The following is a 7506-nucleotide window of genomic DNA, read 5'->3' on the forward strand; positions in this document are numbered from 1 at the left end:
AACGTTCAACGTCCAACCGAGCAAGCAGCCAACCAGCCGGCGCGCCGAGGGACAAAGAGCGGCCGCCGGCCCAAAAGAATAAATAAATAAAAGAGCCACCGAGAAAGAGGAACGCAGAGGAGCGCGGCCAAGAGACGAGGAGGCCGAGAGAAAGGGCCAACGGGAGGAGGACGAAGAAGACGAAGCGGAGGAGACGGAAGAAGGATAACAGAAGAGGAGGAGGAGAATGCCCCACGGGACGAGATGGAGAGAATAAAGTGGTACCAGGCCGAGTGGCCGCCATCAGTGCCAAGGACACCGACCGAAATCCAAGGGTACTAGCAAGGCCGATGCAGGACCCAGCCCACGCCACGGTACATTTACTCGCTCCTTTGCTTTCGCTCCTACCCGCCCTTCTCTTTTTATTCCTCTCTTTCCCTCCTTCACCTCGGTGTCCTCTTCTTCTTCTTCTTCTTCTTCATCTTCTTCTTCTTCTTCTTCTTCTTCTACGGCTTTTGCGTCGTCCTCACCGGTCCATCCACTTTCCTTTCCTCGTTTCTCTTTTTACCGATTCACGAGCAATCTCTTCGGCTTCCAACGAAAAAATGGACGCGCGCTCGTCACCGGCGCCGATCATGCCGACCGAAATATGTGCAAGGGCGTCACGAAGGCCAATGCCGGAGCCGACAAACCGCCAACTCATCCCAAATCATCGTCCGCCGCGCGGACGTCGCTTCGAGGTGAAACTGGTCAAATCGAAAGTGCAAGGCACCCGTACAAAGAGACGCGGAACGAATTACGGAGAACGAAGGTACAATATACAGCATCGGACATCTGTCAATTCTCTGCAGCTTTATCCAAGGAACGGTATAATAATATGGAGCGAAACTTCCTCGTCGTTGTATGCCAATTTCATACAAAAATCCGCAATTTATTCGGGCATTCAAATCCCTGACGCGGAGCGCTAGAAGAATCTCTAGGAGAGTTCTGGAAACGGAGAAAGACAGATGATCACGGTGGGGACGAAGACAACAACGATGTTGGAAAATTCACCAAGATACGTCCAGAGCTGGTGCCCGCTGTCTCCTTCTTCGAACCTGAATGATTCGGTTAAAAGGTGTCCGGCGGAGGAACGGGTTTTTGATAGTTGTTCCAGTTTCGCGTCAGGTTTTTCGTCACCACCTGCCAGTTTGAATTAGCTTCCGGTGTTCCGGCGGCGAAGCTGGCTTCGCAGACTCTTTGCGCCGTTAATTGCCAACAACGAGGAGGATCCCCTCGCCCTTCTCTTGGCAGGCCATCATTAAAAGAACGAGGCCGGCGGCTGCGGGTCTCGAGTTTCGAGGCAACGTTAGGTGGATGACCGCAGCTCGCTGCGCCAGGGTTGATGACTGGCGTCGTTGCGAAGGAAAAATTCCAGAAAACGTGGGGGGCGGATCGCGAGGGTGGACCGGTATGTGTAAGTGCGTTAGCCGGCTACGTCGAGCGAGGGTAAAAGGGAGAAGAAGTAAACCGTACGCATATGCGTACGTACGGACGATCGGCAAGAGTATAGGTAGGGTTATTTCTCTGGTTAACTCTCGCGCGCACTCACCCTCTCTCCCTTCGCATACACCTCTCTCGCTCCATCCTTCCGCGTGTGTTCTTCCTTCTCCGTCGGCCGCTTCCACGGTCCGAGCGACTATCTCGCTCGCCATTCTGCCCCTCTCTTTCCCTCTCCCTCGATTTCTCTCTCCCCGTTTCTAACCCGGTTACTCGTTCTCGCTCTCTCCCCCTGGCTCTCTCTATTTTTTCATCCCCCAGAAGGATGAGCCTGGACGGGGTGGAGCCACCCACGCCCACGCAAGCCGGCTCTAGGCCTACCCCAACGTAACTCCCAGTGCGTATACCTACCCTTTAGGCTGGCAGCCATCCCCAGATGCAGGCGACGCGTAGGGGGCGTGTACGTGCCCTTGCCGCGGCAGGCCTAGCTGCGAACAGGTTTGCCAGTCCTGGCTGCTAGCCACCGAGCACGTGCACGTTTTCATGAACACGGGATGGAGGGAGCTGCACGCTTCCGTTGCTTAAGGGGCCAGGGCGGGGGGAACATTTCGATGCCGAGGGTGGAAAAAGCCATCGTCCTCGACAAATACCGGGGAGGGAGGACGAACGTCCGCGATCTTCGAAACGCGATCTCCGCGAATCCTGATCCTTCTTTCTCGAAATTTCCTTCTCCCTTTAACTGACCATCGGTGGTGTCCAACACACCCCCTTGGCAGTATTTAAGCGATTCCCCTGATTGGTGTATACAATTACCGCTACGGGGATTACGATGGATCGCGATACTGTCAATTTATACATGCACGTAAAAGGTATCGAAAAGTCGACTGATCAACTCGAAAAATTAGTAGAGTAGGAAAGCAGTGACGTTGCAGATATGGTTTATTTCAATTTATCTCGATATTTACGATTATTTGTGCCGTTTCTTTCTGACGAGTAATCTTATGGATGCAAGTAATTTGTTTTTTGTCAAGTCGTTCTTAATCATTTCGAATAATGCAACTGCAGGTTTATAGAAAATGGAGTTGACCAATTTGATTTCTGAGACATTGATATAATAGAGGACATTATTCAAGTAATCCTTGTCAAGCGACAAATATAGTTGTTCTTTTTTTGCATGCAATTGCGATGTGGTCGCGCTGTGTCGCCGAGATCCACTTTCTTCTCGCTACATGGTAAAGTCACCCATAAAAAATTTACGCGTACAATCTACTATACGAAATTTATACGCTGTTATACGTGTTATAGCGTTCGCTATTTAATTAGATGCAAGTATACAGTAGGTGTATTAAATTTCGTCTCATATGGTAATACATTTAAATCGCTGTAAAAAGTTGATACTATAGAAGTGAAATGTGGAATCTGATCTAAAAAGACAACTGTACATACAAATATCATTTCTTGTAGCATCATTCAAAGCTCGGTCATAGCAATAACAGTTCTAACGATTACTGATACGTATCTACTTTTACTTTTACTTTTACGAGTTTCGTGCATCGTGTCGACATCCAAAGAAATCGAACGATAAAAGATCAGAACTGGAAACAAAGAAAAGAACGAGGAAGACAGACAGCAGAATCGAAGAGGTTACTGATTGGCGCATCGTTTGCATTCCATACCGATCTGGCAACGATGCGTCATCGTCGTATCGTCCTCGTTCTCCGTTTCGATATCTCGATCATTGCTCGCGCATCGGTATTAAACTAAACGGACGCTGTTCGATTTATCGGAACGCGTGAATCCGAAAGATACGATCGCATTCACAGCTCGCGACTGTTCTGGTTCGGAAGATCGACCTTCACAGGATAGCCCGCAAGTGTCGAGCGGACCGTTTTGCTGCACGTTTTCTTCGTGGCGTTTCCTGCCCTCTCACTTCCCCTCGCCGATCCACGTTGTCCACTGGCCGATCCACGATGCACGTTGCACTCCTCGATCGGTTTGTTCCTCTCCGTTATAAACGAAAGGCCGTGGCCGACTGAAACACACCGTGGAGCAGGTGCCAACCGGTTCGAGAAACGTCCATCTCGTTTATATGACTGCCATCGTAGTAACCCTTTATCCCTCCTTGCCTCGTGTATCGAGCTTCGAGCGTTGGAATCTTAATCGACGTCCTTTTCGATCGTGACCTCTTAAGATTCACCTCCTTCTTCGAATATTTATCTTCGCCTCGTTTTCTACGATCAAACGCGATTACAGCAGATTCCGAGGAATTACCAACGATCAAAGTGTCCTTTTTTGGCGGAAGAGTACGTTGGTGGAAATTTGCGAATACCGTGTAAGTAATTCGAATAAAAAACAGTCTTAACAGTGAAATTAAAAATGGATTAATTCGGGAAGAGCATCGAACAAGGGATGGTTAATCTGATTTAGGAGCGTTTGGTTAAAGCGAATAAACGGACAAGCCAATTTTTTATCACCTAATGATTAATTAAATTTTAATCCGCTGCTCGCTCCTTCGATAGCGAGTTGCGCCTGTTCGTTATTCTCGCAGCGAATGGATCGAACGTCGACTACAAACGACAAAATTACTGCAAGAGACGGATGATCGATTTCGACACAGTGAATCCAGTTGAAAACGTGTGGAAAATTCAAAGGTTCGTCTCTCCAGCCCTCGACTAATAAAGTCTTCGGCCAGGAATAACGAGCGGGACGAATCGGAAGCGCCTGCTGGCAGATTACGCGAAAAGCTACTACGAACGGGAGCATTCGAATCGACATCGAATCGACATCGAATCGACATCGAATCCGGGGCAATCATACACAACGAGAGTAATTTTTGCGCGACGTAAACGGGCTTCTCACGTAACACATACTCCGTACGCATGCAAGCACACGCGTAAGTACCTTCTTCTCCGGACGGCTCTTCTTTCTTATCCCTCCGCTGTCCTCTTCCGATCGCGCGCGCACAAACACACGCTCGCAAACGCGCGCACACACAACACACACACATACATCGTACGGACTCTTTCTCTCTATCCTCGTGCACTACGTACCCCTTCCGCCCTCAGCAGCGCACACACACGTCCCTCCCTCTGTTCTGTGTTCGATGATCATCGTCCCTGCTGCACCGTGCGTAACAGAGTAACGCCGCCAATAGAAGATCGTCGCTCGTGCGACGAGGAAGCAGGATAATCCAGCAGGAAGAATAAAGAGGGCCAGATGGTGGGCACGTCGCGTGAAAGAAGGACGAGGGTAGCCGTTATTTTTATAGCGTTACGGTAGGTTAGAGTCGCGTCCAACCAACGTTTCAGGCCCAACCTAACCCTGCCTGGTCAGGGCTCCATACGCGTCTCTCCCTCTCCTCTGTCCTCACCTTCTCCTCACCGCTCTTCTCTTTTTCTCCTCTCCTCTCCGACAGTTCCTCTCCCCATCGCTCACCTGTCTCTCGATCTCCGTTGTTCTCGTCTTTATCGGAGGAACAGTGCCGGTCTCGCTCCCACCCGCAAGGCTGCGCGCATTTATAATGCACGCAAAATTTCATGCAGAGCCGCTTCGGCTGCCTTCCAATCCTTTGATAACACGCTTCTGCGTGCATACACGCGGTCCTCTCTGTTTCTCTGTGTGAGCACACGTGTAACCGCTACGGGACGGAAAGAGAGGGTCGCGGACGATCGCTTCGCGGAACCTACCTGCATCTATGGTTATGCGCGCGCTCTCGCGCGTCTATATTTAAAAGCGCCGCATGTTTTCTCTTCTCTTCTCTTCTCTTCTCTTCTCTTCTCTTCTCTTCTCTTCTCTTCTCTTCTCTTCTCTTCTCTTCTCTTCTCTTCTCTTCTCTTCTCTTCTCTTCTCTTCTCTTCTCTTCTCTTCAGTTCGTGTCTCTATCGTTCTTCTCTTCGTTTCACCGCGTGTCTCTGTTTTCTTCTCTCTTTCCTCTTTATCGCGTCGTCTCTGGTGTGTGTCACTTGGTCGTTCTTGGTCGATCCCTCTGTTCCCTCCTCGTCAGCACACCCAGGCCCCGTCGATCCTCGCCCCGACGCTATTTCTCCCCCTACCGCGTTGGGGAAACGCGCGACAACTTCCGGTGGCCGACCAGCACGCTTTCACGATCGAGATGCGTCTCTCGAGCGACTTCTCGAAAAAATATCCCTCTCGCGCTGACACGACCGCCTGTGTACTTACTTGCACCGATATACAGCTTTCCTTCTCTTCTTCTCTCTCCCCCTCGCATTTTTCTCTTTGCATCCGTCCTTCTTTCCCCTTTTGCTTTACGTGTTCCCGCGCTGGACCACCAAGCTCTCTATCGGCCGTTTTGCGATCTTTTTATAGGCAACAAACGACAAGTTAGCCGCGCTCCACGCGGTAAACAGGACACGTTGGGATTCGAACGCGCTGCTTCCCCGTCTACTTTCAGATTTTTATCGATTCGTCCGATAGTTTCGGTTGATTTCCCTTCTGAATTCCACGATTGTTCCATACTATATGGTTTTTCGGCAACGTGGAAGCGTCTGTGGGTTTCAGCTATCTGGTAATTGATTCTGGCATGGCGAAACGCCAAACGGGTCTGCTCGGTGGAACCTTAAACAAAATTCCAGCGGCGGGTCAATCTCGCTCGAACGTAAATATTCCGGAAGAACCGCGAATCGATAGCAAGCTATCCCCCAGGTTCGTCTACGTCTTTATTCGCGGTGCTGCCGACAAATGGAATTTGCGCTTCCTTTTCAATGGGATGTGGAAGCCGTAACATCATTTTACGTTACATCTTGTCTCATAGGAGATCGAAAACGGCACGCGAGGTGTCGTGGTTCATCCGCGCGATGCATTTTCCGGTCTTCAACCTACATGCGGCTTTTTACGACCGTTACTCTTTATTCGTCTAACTCATCTCCGAGCGTTTCGATTCCACTACTACTCTGTAATATCCGCTGCACGAACGAAATCTTGCTGCGTGCTGCTTTATAATCGTCGCGAGAATCGGACGAAATCGGGGGCAGGCGTCGTTTCGGAGCTTTGACAATGAAAGATCTTTGGCGAAGAAGCGACGTCCGCGCGTCATCCCTCGGTTGTAGTCGAAACTGAGCGCGAACAGGCTGTCTGGTGCGCACCCTTTCTCCTTTCTCGGAATACCAGACGAACGTCGCAGTGTAGGAGACGCGAGTTAATTAAGCGAAATGCTCCCTTAACGCGATTAACGGTGTAAGGGGGTTTTAATTATTGCAGGCATACTTCTTCGCCACGAAAATCGCAGCTGTTTTCGATGACAAGGCCACAACGCGATGGAAAGGGAAGATCGCGAGTCCGTTCAGCAGGGTTGACGGTAATAGGGAGACTCACCATCCCTAAATTGCTCGCTCCTCAATTATTCAGCGCCGTTTCTCCTACCACGAACGTCGTCTCACTTTTCCTGTCTTTCTTGTCCCCGTTTCTCGTTTTCCACCGGATTCCGTTCTTCCTTTCCCTTCACCTCGACCACTCGGTCTGTCTTGGCTCGTTTCTCTCAGCCACGCCGTTTCTCTCTTTCTCTGTCAACTCCTCTTCTCCCGGAATTGAAGTACCACCTACCCAATGGCCTACCTCCATTATGCATCGGCCTCGACGACGCCACCACCGCCGCCGCCACCGCCAAACGACGATGACGACGACGACTACGGCGACGACGACGACTACGACGACGACGACTACGACGGCGACTACGACGACGACTACGACGACGACGACGACGACGACGACGACGACGACGACGACGATGATGCCGAGGTCCTCAATACAAGCCGCACCGACATTTAATTCAGTTCAGCACCGCGGTATTTCGCGCCTCGTGATGTTCCATTAAAACCCGAGACAATAACCTGACAGCTCTGATCGGCACGTCTCCACCGGTTCCCGTGCACACCAATCTCCACTCTTGTTTAAAACGAAGCCAAAGCTGTCTACCGAGAAACTGGCTTCCGGCTTCCACGCTGCTTCATCCACGGATATGATTCTCTTTCTCTGTATTCCTTCCGTCCTCCTCTATTTATCAGTCTTTCTCTCTCTCTCTCTCCCTCTTTC

General features: G+C 50.5%; 1 long non-coding RNA gene across 1 annotated transcript; it reads right to left on the reverse strand.

The window, feature by feature from the left end:
* Positions 1 to 2737: 2737 nt before the first annotated feature.
* On the reverse strand, positions 2738 to 7157 carry LOC126924005 (uncharacterized). The gene is made up of 2 exons (XR_007713376.1): positions 5145 to 7157; positions 2738 to 5072 (listed from the first exon to the last, which is right to left on the reverse strand). It is a non-coding gene; the product is annotated as an uncharacterized LOC126924005 (long non-coding RNA).
* Positions 7158 to 7506: the final 349 nt, after the last annotated feature.

This window comes from Bombus affinis, chromosome 14 (genome assembly GCF_024516045.1).
Source record: "Bombus affinis isolate iyBomAffi1 chromosome 14, iyBomAffi1.2, whole genome shotgun sequence".
NCBI lineage: Eukaryota > Metazoa > Arthropoda > Insecta > Hymenoptera > Apidae > Bombus > Bombus affinis.